The 15,847-nt window shown below is 44.5% G+C and overlaps 1 protein-coding gene across 4 annotated transcripts in view; it reads right to left on the reverse strand.

The window, feature by feature from the left end:
* Positions 1–587: 587 nt before the first annotated feature.
* The window catches only part of SOBP (sine oculis binding protein homolog), a 119,021-nt gene continuing 103,761 nt past the window's right edge, over positions 588–15,847 (reverse strand). For 3 of the 4 annotated variants that reach the window (XM_027814632.2, XM_005445722.3, XM_027814628.2), the window contains one exon: positions 588–2,010. The gene's annotated coding sequence lies outside the window, so the exon portion shown is untranslated. Of the gene's footprint in view, positions 2,233–15,847 lie in introns of all 4 variants that reach the window. The other variant, XM_027814629.2, reaches the window with a different exon arrangement.

Raw genomic sequence — 15,847 nt, forward strand, 5'->3', positions numbered from 1 at the left:
AATGAATAACCGCATGCACAAAAAGGAAAAAATAATAATAAAACAACAGCACATTTAAGTGCATTTTTTTTCTTGGAGATTTATTTTGTTTTAATAAATCTGACACCAGTCAGGGAGAGAGAAAAGTGTTGCAAGCCCAAAAGGAAAGCATAGCACACTGAGGGTGCTTCAGATTCTTGCTCTCTTGAAGATGTTTCATCAGTATCTCTTTGAGCTCTCTCCCTAAACTCAGGAGTTGTTGGATTCCCCACCCCACCCCCCTTTTTTTTTTGTTGTTTTTTTTTTTTTTTTTTTTTTTTAAAAAGCGAGCTTACTCGCCCGGTGTGTTTTCCAAGCTTTCACAGCTCTAATAAATAAGGAGCACCTGTAAAACAGTAGCTTGACTTAAGTGAATCTGTACAAAGGAAAATATAGAAATACAGTATATACATAGTGCTCATAGTGCACCATCACTACAAGGCTCTGGTTCAACCGACTCTGCTACCCTGCTCCCAACACCGCTGACACAGTCAGAGACACTGCTCCTGCAAACTGTTCCTCACTTCCCCGCAGCAGCCTTATAGAAAAGGTGTACTCTGAACACTCAAGAGTGAACAATTGCTTTATTCGAGTTAGTAAACAGTTACACTGAATCACAAGGTGATCTGAAATTTTTTTTTACTTTTTTTTACTTTTTTATTTTTTTGTGGGTTTTTTGTGGGTTTTTCCTTTTCTTTTTTTTTTTTTTTTTTTTTTTTTTTTTTTTGTGTATTTGTCAGAATGGGATACTCCACGACTCTCTTACCAATTCAGTGCCAGTATAACATGCTCTAGTGTACTTTTGGACTCTTGGCTACAACTGTACAAGTGCACACAAGTAAATTCTACCCTGTTATCCTCCACCCACTGATTGAGGATCGAATTGCACATTTCTCTTAACCATGACAGGAGAAAGCAAACAGTGAAACAGAATCATGGGGGATCTTTCTCACTTTACCCTTGTTTTCATTGGTTTGTCCATACCATTCTAATTATCATGAAAGGGCTATGCATATGGAGAGATTGTCTCACTGCCTTCCTGGATCACTGAAAACCATCAGGGTTGAAATTTCATCCAAGTCTTTTGTGACGCCCAGCAAATATTCCCCTCAGATTATTTTACACCTTGAGGGAATTTTGGTCTTTAGTTCAACACTCTTGCTCTGTTCCCAAATGGGGCGCTATTTAGGGGAATTTAAAGAGAAAGCTGAGAAGAATAAACATTTACTGAGTTCTCTTGGCATTCAGTCTCTGAAAAACCACAGTATAAACTATTCATGCTGCTTCTTACATCTGTCAAATCAAAAATTAAAAGCCATAAAAGTGTAACACTGAAAATATGGCATTAGAAAGGATAAAGGTGGCCTTTGTAAAAATAACAAGGAAAGTATATTAGCCAATAAAATATTCTAACTCTTCATTTAAAAGTGCATCATGGGTAGGACAGAGATGACTCTGAAGCGTTGCTACTCCAGTATTACCCCTTTCCCCCATCAAAACTTGAATAGGTCCAAAACCATACAATGCAAATCACGATTCTTAGTGTAGCAGCAAAACCACAGCAGTTTTTCAAAGGAAAAAAAAATAATAATAAAAAAAAACCCAAAAACGTATCATTGTCCAGTCTCAAATATCTGAACTTTGAAGTCAGAAAGGGAAAAGTACCTATGTTGGTCCGTGTGGTTTTTGAAACCAGGGCGAAAAATCCCCCCCAGCAAGAAACCAAGAGGAAAAAGTGTTCCTTGGAGGAGAAGAGGGGTGGTCGCAGGAATGCTGAGCACACTGTGTGGGTCCATGATGTGCTGTCTTCTGGGTCAAAGGCACCCATGGAACCGAGGCTTCCTTGGAGGGGCTTCGTGATGGGAAGCTGCTTTCTTTGCTGGACTTTTAGCCAGAGTGTGTGGTGAGCGGACCAGCTGGTGTCATTCGGTGGAGTGACGTGATTTGCTCTGCTCCCTTTCTCCATGCAAGGTACCCTGTTGGCGCGTGTTCCTGCAAAGCAGACAAGCAGAGGTGGTCAGGGCGAGTGGTGGGAGGCTCGTCACAGGTGGGCTGGGCACTGCCTGAGCTTGCATCACGCACAGCCTCATGCTGGGTGGGCAGCGGGCATGAGACACGAGCACACCGCTTTGGCCTCCTGCCGCAAGGGCCGTTGGTACATGCACCCTCCGAGGTTTCTGGGGAGGAAGACGGAGGAATTCCTGTGATAAAAAGCTGGAAATCAATACAATAATAGTTCATTCTCTGGGTTCCATAGAGCGCCTTTCATCCTACAAGAGCACAGGTGAATAATAATACTTTGCAATTACACAGCACCCTTCACCCCTTGATCTCAGTGTGCTTCACAGAGCTGGGGTGTATTGCTCTCTGCATGGCACAGGTGGGAAAGTGGAGTCAGAGAAGGAGAAGCATTTGGGCCAAGATTCTCCAGCATGTGGGATGGAGATAGGACAGGGAGTAGCGCATGTGCCAGGGCTCCCCAGAGACATCTCACTGCATGGGCTGGTGTGCAGCTCCGCAGGGCTTATCGGTCTCACGGAAAAACTGGGACAGTATCCAGAGAGAGCTCCAATCCCATGAAAATACGCCTCTCCCACTAACAGACCTAAGCCTGTAGGTACTCTCTGTACTACACATGCAAAATAAAGATGCCCCTCTTGGTCTTTCCTCAGATTTGTAGTCATACAAAAGAGAGATGTATGCTCAACACAACAAAACTGAACTGCAGTGAGGGAGGTCAGGCTGGAGTCCCTCACAACCTCCTTGATACTCTCTTGGGATGGCCTGCAAATAGTCTTGTACCAGCACCATAGCAGCTACAGAGCCAGGCGGTCACAACCAGCAGAGCATGGGGACTGACACTGCCTAGCATGACAAACAGAATTCAAATAAAGGCATTTTAGGACCCAAAGCAGAACTAGGCGTTACTCTCCCTGAGGGAAACTGCTACCAAGAGCTGATATCTTCAGTGTTGAACACATACTTTTCCCTGGACCATGTGTGACATGAGAACAAACCCCTCCAGATCTTGCTAAAGCAAATCATAGAATCAGGCAAATAATTTAACTTCCCAGTTGTTCCCTTTTTCTATCCTGGTCCTCATTTCCAGGTCCTGTTACCTGATCAGACATTCTGACTGCTTTTCTTTCTTTTCTCATTTTTTAGAACACAAAAGGGATGTATCCCACAGGACTTATTTAGGCAAGCCCCTTCTGAAGTCCACCAGTGCCTTGACTGGTGAACAATACTGGAGCAAACATAGTTCTATTAATCTGAGGCCTTCAGAAAGCTGCATGATAGCTCCCATAAAATAAGGTGAGCTTTTCCAGTGGTGAAGGCCAAGTTCATGAAAATCTTTGGAATTACATTTTTGAAAACCCAAATCACTTTCTCATCAATCTAATGCAACTAACACCACCCCAGTGGTGATAAGCTTCTGATGCTTGAGTTAATCTAGGGGCTACTGGGTGATACATCTTTGCCTCGCAGGCTTCTGCTTCCCTTATCAGTTGACCATGTAGACTGTCCAGCAGGGACTGTCCTCTCCCTCTCCATGGTGTGCTTTGGACTCCGTCTCCTTGGATGGGATCTGCTGTCCCCTAAAGATTCAGACTGAAACTCTGAAGTACTTATCAGCCTTAATTTTGGTGCTGGGGCACATGTTCCTTCTCAGTCTGCTCCATGATCTTCCCTTCACGCCAGCTCCTCTGTGATCCCTCTCATCACTGTGCTTGTATCCTCCTGCCAAAACTCCACCCTTCCCAAGGCAGAGACTGGAAGGCACATTGAGTATGTTGACCAGCATAAACTCCCCGAGCACAGAGACCACTGTATCTAGAATAAGGAGTAACATTTGGGCTTTCAGGCAGTGTGCCCAGCAGGATGAGCAGCTTTGTGTGTACAGAGAGCTGTGGACAAGAACTAGACTGAGAGCTGGGACGTATCCACCTACAAAGTACTCCCCATAAAGTACACAACTGCTTTCTGTCACTTTTTGGCTTGAAATCTTGCTCTGAGTTTAACTAAAAAGGGAAGCAGAGAAAATAAAACCTGTAATGTCTGCATGAAACCTCACTCTGCACTTTAGGTATTTTGCCTGCTCCTCTCTTTCCATACATCAACGGAAACGAATTTCCATCCCTCACTAATCAGTCTCAAATGGCATGGCATAGCATAGAGTGATAAGTGATTTGGGAGGGAGGACATAAAGAAGTTCACTAGCTCTTGATGTTTTCTGCATGAAGCAGTCAGCTAGCTTTCTAAGTCCTGCCTATTTTCCCCTACTGCAGACCGGCCCAGTGCAACAGGGTGTGCAGATGGGAGAGAAGGGCCTTCCTTGTTGATTTGCTCATATGCCAGGAATTGTGTTTGATAAATGCATCTCTGTAGTGATCAAGTGACAGAATAAAAATCCACATCAGGCATAGCATGCAAAGTTTTATAAAGAAATGAGAGCACACTAGTCATCACCACTTCATAGTTAGATGTTATACACCTCATGCCAACACTAGCGTGCATGGCCAGTACAATAAAGTCATCTATTTATATCTCCCCCTCAAAACAAAACACTTTTAGGAGAGCAACATATGCTCTTCACCCCAGATGATCTTGCCTTCAACACACATCAAATATTGCTTATCAGATAAAAAAATTGCAAAAAAAAAAAAAATGAGCCACATAAGAAGAATTTTTGTAAGCATAAAGCCATGGTGTTGAGCTTTTTTGCACTGAGGTAAGCACACTGTGTTTTGCCTGCTTCCCAAAGCTAAGCAGGGCTGGGCTGATCCTGGGTTGGAAGACCACCTAGAAGTCAAAGGCAGGCTGTAGTTCCAACCCCAGGAGGCAGCATGGAAAAGATGACAGAAAGACAAGTAGGAAGGCTTATTTCTGCCCTACTGTCAATGCAAGGGGTGGGGAAGGAAAATGTGAATAACTGGATGATGACCCAGCTCAAGCAGGTAACTTGGAGGCTCGTCTGCGTGGGCTCAGACAGTGATGCAGCACTCCCCTGGACAGCAGGCGAGAGCTGCACCTCTGTGGCTGCTAGTCATAACCTGAGCAATGGGCAGCAATGAAACAGCCTGCACCGACACTGGGCTTCCTCTTTGGTTTATGCCCTGACACGTGAGGATTTAAATCCTTGCTTGGAACAACACAGTTAGAGCCTGGCAGGACAGTTTGGCAGCTGGGGCAAAGCCTCCCCAGTGAGCTTCCCTCCTCCTTTCCTACAGCTAGCCCACCCTTCCCCAGCGCTGCTGCAGACCTACAGCACACCCAAGCACCCAGACCTGCGTGCCCGCTCCCACACTGCCACACTGGCAGCACGCTCCTGCTGGCAGTGACAGCTGCCAGAAAGAGCTGCTTCTGCCCAGTGCCCTCCCCAGTCATGTCCCACCTCCTCAGAGGGCCCATGACATTGACATGCTTTTGGACACATGCGTGCACATGGACACACCCCCACCCCCCCTAGTTTTTTCCATGGTTGCTTCCCCCCAGTTCTGCTCTCCACTGAACATTTGTCTCCAGATTCACATCTTATTGTTCAGAAAAAAGTGGAGACTGGGTGGGGAAGGCTGAAGGGACTGTTCATGTGGGCTGGCATGGCAGAGTTTCCATCATTTAGCACAGCACTTAATTCACCCAGACACAATGAATGCTGATGTGCTAAAAGAGGCCTAGTTCATCTGGGACATGCATGGCCCTAGAGTAAAGGCACTGCAATTATTTTCTCAGGGAAACTGCTCTGAAGCTAAACCACAAGAGTGCAGCTAAAGTCAGCATGGGAGCAAGCTCAGCCCTGGAAACACTCTCTGGAATCATCTGTTACTTGTAATAGTTCTGTAAATTGTTATTATTTTTTTTTTAGCAATTCTTAAAGCAGTTCAAGCTTCTTCATTAAAACCTTCCCCTTTGAATACTTGATGATTTATCTTTCCATGAGCTAACTGAAAGGATGCCACATAGCAAGAGTCAGAGGCGGCCTTTAGCACGAATGGGATAACAAGCAGGGTCCTTAAGCACTAACCTTTGATTTCAAAGGTGGTGTTTACCTTCTGCTCTGATCTTCTAAGCTATGGATCCTTCTCAGCTTTGGGTCAGATATGCAACTCAGGTTCTCCCAACTAGTGAAACGTGAGCTGTAATGTGAGCAGACATTGTGACTTTAAGGGATGCATTGGGGAAGAGGCTTGGGATTTGCTCTCCTTTTATGCCTAGGCAGAAGAAGTCGTAGGGACAGCTTAGTCACCCCAAATTCTGTGACTGACTTGTTTCAAGGATGCACCAGAGATCATGCTTGCAATCACATCCAGTCACCTTGTACTGAGGGAAGGACCTTGACAAAGAAACATGAACTGGAAAGCAGAAGGTCTGTTGTGGACTGACTCCTGCTTCTCTGCATCTATTGCTAGAAAAGCCTTTAGGGAAGTTTCATCAGTTTACATCTATGTTCAACCCCTTGCTGGTACATTTAGTACCATCTCTCGCTAAAATAATTCCATGTATGTTAAACTGAACCCTGAAACTAGCTAGTGAACTTAGGAACAGGCATGTATGTCACCATGCCCTTGTCATGTAGGAAGGAAACGGTGGAAATACAGTTCCAGACTCTCCTTTGTGGTCCTGCATGGCTCAAGGGAAAAGCACCTCTACAAAGAGGGAGAAAAGGAATCATCACTGTGGAAGAGATCCTGATAATCAGCAAGAAGATGTGGGGTCTGCACTCCTGGATTTATCAGGCAGCCAATTTGCTGAAGAGAAATGAAGCCCTTCCTACCTCTTTCAAAAATGCTGACAATTGTTCAAACCCCAGCTATCTAACAGCACAATCTGTTCTTGACTGTTTTGTTCCAGTCCCAGGCTCCATGGTAGGAATACAGCATAAAGCACAGGGAAAAGGAGTCTCTTCCCTCCATTATACACTTCCATAAAGACAGTGCCCCCCCCCCCCCCCCCCCCCCCTAAAATAGAGTACAGTCTTGGTCTGGGTAAGCATGCAGCTCATCTTCATAGCCAGTGGGAACAGCATTCCCTAAATTTAGCAGACAGCAGCCACATACTTGGGGAAATGGCCTGGGCTGCTGCAGACCTTCCCCGGTACCACAAAGCAGCAACGCAACTTTACCACTCAACTTTGCTCTGCACAAACCCAGGGGACACGGCACCTTCTCTCCCCTTCAGGTTTGGCTTCTCCTGGGCAAAACAGCTGCCACCAGGAACCCAAGCTGCAGCATTTTAAATTTCCATTTCCTCATGGTCCCACCACTGTCAAGCTTTTTGAGAAAGCAGCTCCCCACCGAATCACACTGCTTTCTCCTTTCCTCTCCTTGTACAGGAGAGGCAGGGGGTCATCAACTTTTACCTAGGGGGACCAGTGCCCTCATTCTCCTTCCCACAGCCAGGGGTACTCCACAGCAGGCACTGTGTTTGGTGCTCTGAAATGCACCTGGGAAGAGCCTCTCTATCCACTAACTTTGGAGACAGGCAGAGGAGACCAGTCTTGTAGGCTATGTTGAACATTTGGGCTGTTTCCTAGACTCCAGCATCTGTGCTGCTGTCAAGTTTCTCGACTGCTGTCATCCTTCCTTCCCCACCTATACCACTTTCTACTTTTCAATGTAGCAGTCTCCCCAGAACCTCTCTAAATATTTTCTTTATACAATTCTTCACCATTTCAAAGAAGTTTCTTGTGGTTTAACCTTTTACAGAACAATTGCTCAGTGAGTTCATGAAAAATCCCCTTCACTTTCAATCTGAACTAAAGACAAACCCAATGTCAGCCAGCCCTCCAGCCCAGCCCCATGGCACCGTCTCTCTTCAGGCTTCCACTGTCAGGGAGATCTCTAGTTTGCATTTTGAGGTATGTACACAAATCATGCAAAGAGGAAAATGCCGCCACAGTTCTGGACTTCTACTCTCAGCTGCAGCACCCACTGCCTCTGGCCATGTCCCCTAAAGCAGCCCACAGAGCCTGCCTGAAGCAGAGCCTGCTTTATACTGGGGTAACTGGGTGTATCTCCACAACAACAAGGCAGCATTGCCCTCCAGTTAGTGCAGCACCAGTGTATTTGGCAGGCCTGTAAATAATTTGCCTTGCCCCACTGATGCTTCATGTGCAGATGTGACAGCAGATATGATCTTCCTTTTGAAAAAAAACCCTGCCAAATTGTCAACTAATTCTCCCATTCTGCGCTCGGATAAAGCTGAAACTTTGCAAGGATCTTTTTGCAAAAAAATAACAAACAAAAAAATCAAAACATAAAAACTCAAACAGAAGGAAACCCAAATCCAGACAGTTTCTACTCTCCTTTCCTGAAAACAGGCAACCACTGCGATGTGATAACCCTTCTTTAAGCCTCTGATTTTGTCTGAATAGAATAGAAACTTCAACTTGAATTTCAGCAGCCTCCTGTGGGCCCAAACCACGAGTCTTTTGGCTATTCTGAGGTGCTTCTCAATTTTCTTTCCCAAGCCGATCTCTCCAGTAAACCCAGCTAAATAGCCAGAAAAAGGCAGATAACTGTGGGTAGCAGCGTGGAGGAGGACCAAGGGTGGGGATGGGGGTCTTGCTGAGCAACAGCCCATATCTCCCTGTGACAGTCCTCATCCTCACCTGGGTTACACTTGGGCCTGGCTTTTTAATCTGAAATGCTACTGTGGACCACAAAATAAAAATAACAACAATCTGCAACAATAACAACAACAACAATAATATTCTTTTGCAGAAGCAGCACTGAATCTTTTTAGTGAAAAGTTTCAACATCCCATATCAGGAAGCAATCCACATTTTCCCATTTTCCCACAAACAACCCCTCTGTCTGTGACCATCCAGGGCTGCATGCCTGGCACTGTCCCCACAGAGTTTCTCCCTGGTTTTCACAGCCTCCATCCTGGTTCGTTTCAGCCTAAGCGAGAGCAGATGTAGACTCATGCAAAAACAAGGAGGCATGCTCAGGTGGCCAAAATGTCAGGTAGATTATACTGTGGGGGAAGGAAGAGGAAAAATCCACCTAGAACACATAGGGAGCAAGCAGATGAGACCTGGCACAGACCTCAGTGCAGTGCCAGGCACCTTGGGGATCTCCCTTATCCCCAGCACTGCTGGACACTGAGCAACATGCATTGGACCCAATCCTCGTTTTAGATTTTCCCTATTTCCCGCCTCCCCTCCCACTTCAAGAAAACAGGAATAATATTTTTACCACCAAGACAACCAGTTCAGCAATAATTGGTAAATGGCTTCAAATAAAACTGAATTGGCATTTTAATCGACCTTTGAAATTTATGGTCAGAATTCAAATTTTCAGTGGTTTCATCATGTATCTTATTTTGCTGCTTGTGTTCAAGCATCTCTCAATCGGAGAATTCCTGTGGGAAAGGGTTTTTTTCCCCTCTTTTTGGATAAGCAACTTAGAAATGGCAGCACAAGTGGTTTATGAAAGGTTATAAATATTTGAAGCATAAGCAGGCAACTCAAAGTTTTACATTTAACCACGTGGGCTCCAAATAAATAGCTGAAAATTGCTCTAACCATAGGTTTCAATATCAATTGGCCAATGATGGGATGCAGATCTTTCCAGAGAGGTCGGAACTCAATACTTATTTCACTCTGCACTACCCAATCCCTAATACTCTTATTCTTTTAAATTTTTTTTTTTTTTTCATGTTTGGAAATGTGTGCTTCTACAGAAGATGATTACAGTACACAACCTGGAAGTCTGAAACTGGGACTGGAAGACGGAGTGCAGCAGAGAGTGGGGTGTCCTCTCAACAAATGCAGTTCAGCCTCTTTGCCTGTAGATAATTTGTTATTGTAGGTTGGCTCAAATGTAAGACAGTAATGTTTCAGAAACACTTGGAAAAGCAAGCCAGCTGCAAGGAGGATATCATTACAAATTGAGACACATGTTGCACAGAAATACCATTCTTTTCAAATACCAAAATCGTGTCTGGGGAAGTAAAGCCATGCAAATGAGTCAGAGGCAGGACCTTGGTCTGTAACGTGCCGAGGGCATTCAACTGGCATTAGAGGCACTGAGCACTGAGTGCACACAGTACTGCACAGGATCAAGCCCAGATATTTAATTAGCTGCATTTTTCATGGTAGAAGCAAACGTTGAATAGTTGAGGGTTCTGCAAAATGTCAGAGGTCACTTCGATTCACGGCTCTCACGAGATAATCACACATGCTTCCAAACACAACCTCTGGTCCCAGGCGTGAAATGCAGCTCATTATCAAAATAGTTTAAATGAGGTAACAATTAGTAGGTCTCAGCTGTGAGGCCTTGACTAATGGAAGCACCCAGGAATGTGCTTAACTTGCCTGTTTTGCTCTATGGGACCTAAAAATAGTCAGGAGAGACTCAGCAGGTAATCTGGAAACAAAACGGGCTTTAGAAAGGCTTGTTTGCCACAGTCCAATTTCCTTGTGATTTCTTGCTCAAACAGCTTTGCTTCTGTTTTGCCTGAATCTCCCACTGCTTTTTTAACAAGAATTTAATTTTACCTTAAAAACTATTGGTCACTGCTAATTATGTCCAACATTTTCACAACTACAGTCCTCAAAAGTGTTTTGCTTCTTTCTGACCCACTTTCAGGTGCTGCTCGTAATACCGAGCAATAGTTTAGAAGCTCCTCACAGTTGTTCAGAGCTCACCACTCTGCAGTGAAGTTGGCCGTGATTGTTTCAGGGTCAGGCTTCACAAAGGCTATTAGGTGCTTAGCTCCTTATCAGATTTCAGGGCCAATCAGACACTTACTGTCCAGCATCTCAGCCTCTGAATGTAAAGGCAATTGTTGTCTCAGATGATGTTTTTACAAGCGTGCCTGTCTGTTTTACTATGGTCTTCGTTGTTAGGGACTCTGTATTTAATCATGAGTTGTGCTTTTTTCCCCCATAAACTTCCCCTGCCCACTGACTTTGGTAGCTTGACAGTGCAAGAACAGGCTGATGGAGAGCTACAATCTCCCCCTACACCCATTTCACGCTTAACTTTTGAATGCAGCATAATCTGCTTTGCATCACCTTATATAAGAGGAGTGTTAGCCCTTATATGTATGAAAGTGCCTGGTCAGTCTTTAAAGCCTGGCAAAGAATTTTAAGTAACTCGTCATTTCAATATGAGTGTGGGTTGTACCACCTTAGAGAATGGCACGGATTAGATGCTTATTTCAGATCAAATAATTTTCATTTCACAAGACAATTAAAACTAATAAGGGCACATAAGCATCGAAATGATCTCTGAAGTCAGTGGTCCTAGCTTCTGGTAGGCTACAGTCTCCAGGAGCTGCAGGCTCTGCAGATTTCTGTTGGTCTGTCAATTGAGTTATGGTGGTTTTTGCTGGCTGAAGGTCTGGCTGTTGTTTCATTCGCCAAGAGCCCTAGACGCTCACTACCTTTGCAAATCAGACCAGGTGTAGTTATCTTCTAAATTGGGCTCAAGAATCAGACTTCATATTTGAAATATATGCCCTAGGAGGTTTTATAGGAAAGCAAGAGAAACCCATCAGAAATCAACACTTGTTTCTTTGATTCAAAGAGAGTGCAGTCATCTACGGCAGCGTACCACCAGCCTGCTATTTACTGCCACTGAGACGGAAGTTAGCGCTCCCACACCCCGGCAGCAACATGTGGGAGCTGAAAGCTACCCTAGAAGTATGTCATTTCATACTTCACCACTTTGAGGACCTATTTTTTTCTTTCTTTTTTTCCTTCTTTTTCCCTGGGAAATCCTTTTTCTGATTTAATATATCTGAGAAGCTACACAGGCAATTTTGAAACGTAAGATCACACTGCTGGAGCCAGGCAGCTCTCAAGGGCGAAGTTTCAGTTCCAAGGAAATGTGTTTAAGGCTTTGTTGTGTTAACAGTCTGTCCTCTCCCTCTTTGGATAAATGGAAAATTTCTGTAGGCTCATAAGAAGCCAGGTGAAGGAAAACTTCTGAACCAGAAGAGTAGGTGTTAAGTGTATGAGTCCAATTACTCTGCTGATTTAAATTAGTTTAGCACCAATGGAACTAAATCCAGTCAAAATTAGCTAAGGCTCTGGCCCATAGTACTGTGTCAACGAAGACGACTAGCATAAAAATGTGTTTAAATACAGAAATCTGTTTTCAAGTATACCTTTAAGGTCAAAATCTGTCCTGATCATAGCATGCAGGGCAGGGTAAAATGCTGGTAGATAGATGCTACAGTGACAGGTGAGTGATAAAAACTCTTAAGGCAAAAAGGGAGGTTAATAGCTATGCCCCTTGCCTCAGGAATCCCGACCAGAGCAGGAAATCTTGTGCTGGACCATAATGGGCAGGGGAGCTCACAGTGGGATATATATTACTTCTGCTCTGAACTGGAGCGTTCTGCATGTTGTATATTTTTACGACTACAATGTATGGACTAGATAGCTGGAGGTCTGGGCCTATAACTCAGTGGATGCTGACCCCAGGACATACGGGTTGGCTCTGTAGGTGGCCATACTCCTACTATTTCGATTATTTCTGGGAGAAACTCTGCTGACACAAGCAGAAAAACTCCTTCCTTTTCTTACCTCTCTGCCCCCAAATAGGATTAGGCAACACACACACACACACAGAGAAGCTGGTTGTGAGGGTAGCATGTGCCACTTAATTTTCTCATTTAATTTACCATAACCGTCATGTTAAATCCAAGCAGACCTTAGTGTTTTCATTTATTTGCTTTAGGAAACCTTGACACCAAAACTGGAGGGTTAAAACCGATCCCGCCTGGACATAAAGCATGGAGGCAGACAATGCTAACACTGCTAATTTTAGAAACTCCCGTTGCTCAAACTTGAAAAAATAAGACTCAACAGAATATTCTTCTTAGCTTCATTCCTTTATCATGGTAGGACTTTGGCACTGAGACATCTTTTGCTGGTTCTTCAAATTGCATCAAGCTTGAACAGCTTGACAGTCTGCACCCTGATGGAGAGACTAAACTTTAACATCAAGGATTATGTTGCTGATTAGCACTTTCAATAATCAAGTAACTGGTACATTAAATAATCCAGAGTTTGGCAACTTGCCTGAAAAGGTCACGCTTGCATTGACTCCTTTTAAGAGAGTCCATGTTGTTATTACACGAATTCAATCTGTCTGTCCAGAATTCTAGCGTAAAATCATTTAGCTGATTTCCTTCTTTTCATACAATTTGATGAGGAATAAAATCCAGGAAAAGTTGCACATCAGGGCAATATGTTCAGATTTTCCAATTAGGGTAGGCAGGGAGCAAGAGAGAAAAAGACAGTTCTCTGGGCTTTTTCTTCTCCTGGGTTAGCGTGGCCAATGCAATCGATGCAAACCTCTGAGGGCACAAGTCAACACAATTATTAGTGCAGCTCTTACCCTCTTTGCATTTTATTAGAGTTTCTATGAGGTTGGGAGTCTTTCGTGAGGGATCCTCCCCACAATCAGACTGCTGAAGGAGCAGGGGTTTACCTCTGCCCTTCCCCAGCCCCAGGCAGGAGGAAACACGGGCATGGCGGAGGTCAGGGCTGCGGAGCAAGAGGCTGCACTGTTGCTCTGCTCCCTGTGCTCATCACCTCTGTACAGACATGGGCAGGCTCTGAGCCCTACACAGTCTTCACAGATAGACTGCTGGGAGGCCAGAAATCCAAGCAGCCCCCCTAGCTCCTCTGGACTGCCTATGACCAGCACTAGTGAAAGGAGGGCTCTGCAAGAAACCAGAGAGTCCTCACCTCAAATCAATCATCAGAGCTGCGCAAATCACTTGTGCGTGCCTTGAGAGGCTCAAAACCCACCCACATTTCACTGAGATACCCACTGGAATGAGATGGTTATCAAGCTGTTTATTTCTGCAGAGTATTTTGGGTATCCTCTTTCCCCTGAAGCACACACGGACCCTGGTCTCACGTCCCTTCTGTATAGAGGCTACTTCTTTTCTTTTTGTGGAGGAAGGAGGGGGTGAACACAGACTGACTAATAACCAACACCATGCCATACTATGCTATTGCACAACTCCCAGCGGCACAGCAGACACCTAGGCTGGGCTTCTTAACCTTCAGTGTCTAAGGGAAATCTATGTCTGTGCCAATCACCCTAAGTTTACCTCACAGCAGGGAGAAACAGGCACTCCTAGGGCACAATTTGTCTGATCTGTCTTAGTTTTCGACTTCAGGATGAGCTCAGCTGGCTCTTTGAAGTGCCTGCTTCTCTAGGTTGATTTTAAAGGGAGTTTAGACAATTAGCTCAGCTGTGCCCTCATTCCAGATGTCTATATTGGATCAGATTAATCTTGCCTGGCAACCTGAAAACTTTCCTCTAAGACAACCGTTACACTGAGACAAAGGAATATAAAACTCTTGGTGAATCAGAAAACGGTTATTCCTGAGGATAATCACAGTGGCAGTTACTGATATTTAGAGAATACAAGGAGTTGAGGACAGTAACTGAGTGATAAAGCATCCTTCTTGTCATTTCAACATAGCTTGTTCAGTTTGTCCACTTTCTTTGTCAAATACTATCCATAAAGTGATGTCATGTATAATGTCAGGAGGCAAAAATACACAACTTGGTGGAGCCAGAACTCTCTCTGAGGTTTTAAGGCACTAGCTCTGAATGATGCTAACCCCCTCTTGGGATTGTGACCTCGGAGAGGTGGCATTACTGCAGCCTGGATGGTCCAAGCAAGCATAAACAGATGCTAAGAAGCAGCCTGTCTTTTGACTACAGTGTCGGCACACAAATGTACAAGTGTCTTAGCACTGTCTTGAAACAAACCACAGGTACGGGGAGCTTGAACAAGGTGGGAAAACAAGGGTAACCATGGCTCTCCTAAAATTAAATAAAAGGTATGCAGTCAAACAGTGGCCTTCTCACTAGATCAAATCATTACCTCTAGGTGAAAGCATGGGTACCTTTATGAAAAGACAATCTTGCAGGCTTCAAAGGTGGCACACTGGCGTTTGCAATAAAGAACTTGCTGCTGAGAGGGATGGATGTACAGTACATCCATACCTCAGGGGTTGGTTGGGGGATCCCCACTAGCAGGACCTAGCAACCTATAAAGATTTTAAATATTCATTTGACTTCTGAGTTATTGTGCATGTTGGTTATTAGTCCAAGAATGTTACAGTTGTCCTCTGTTCTTAGAAATGTGTCTTTTAAATGTGTCAGCACATGCTGAGAGCAAAGAATAATGGTTCTGTTCCACCAAAGAAAGTAAATAAATACTGTTTGTGATCAAGGGAAGTAATGCTTCTGGCACTGCAGCCAGCACAGGGAATGCAGCATTAACAAAGAAAAAGGGAGTCTTGACTATACTGCTGTATCTTTGATGGTGCAATTAGCCTGCACCGATGGAGCAGGGAGATATTGCAATGGCCCAGATTCCATGGTGTGAGCTGCTATCTATGGCTGTAGGTGCCAAGCACCGCTGCAGTCACTATTAGTGCTACCAGGGACAAGGATTTACTGGAGACTACAGAATATTCCATGGATTGTAATGAAATCTGGCATGTCACCAAGCCACATCCGGCAAACCGTCAGTATTTTACTGCTGAACAGATTTCTTGCAACACCCACCATTTTCCCTTTTCCTGAAAGAAGCTCTTCATGCTTGTGAATCTAAACAAATGCAATTACATTTGTTTCTTGCTTGTTTCTTGGGTTTGAAGCACAGACATATATTAAACTAATGGTTTTACAAAGAAACTGTTTTATCGGAGCAACTCAGTAGGCTGGGAATGAAGGGCTGGGGGGAAGGTGTGTGCGTGTCTCCCTCTGGAGCATTGTTCTTGGACAAGTCACAGTTGTTGGTGGACTTATCCATATCTCTGCCTTCCTTTGCATCCCTA

Source organism: Falco cherrug, chromosome 6 (assembly GCF_023634085.1).
Source record: "Falco cherrug isolate bFalChe1 chromosome 6, bFalChe1.pri, whole genome shotgun sequence".
NCBI classification, from domain to species: Eukaryota; Metazoa; Chordata; class Aves; order Falconiformes; family Falconidae; genus Falco; species Falco cherrug.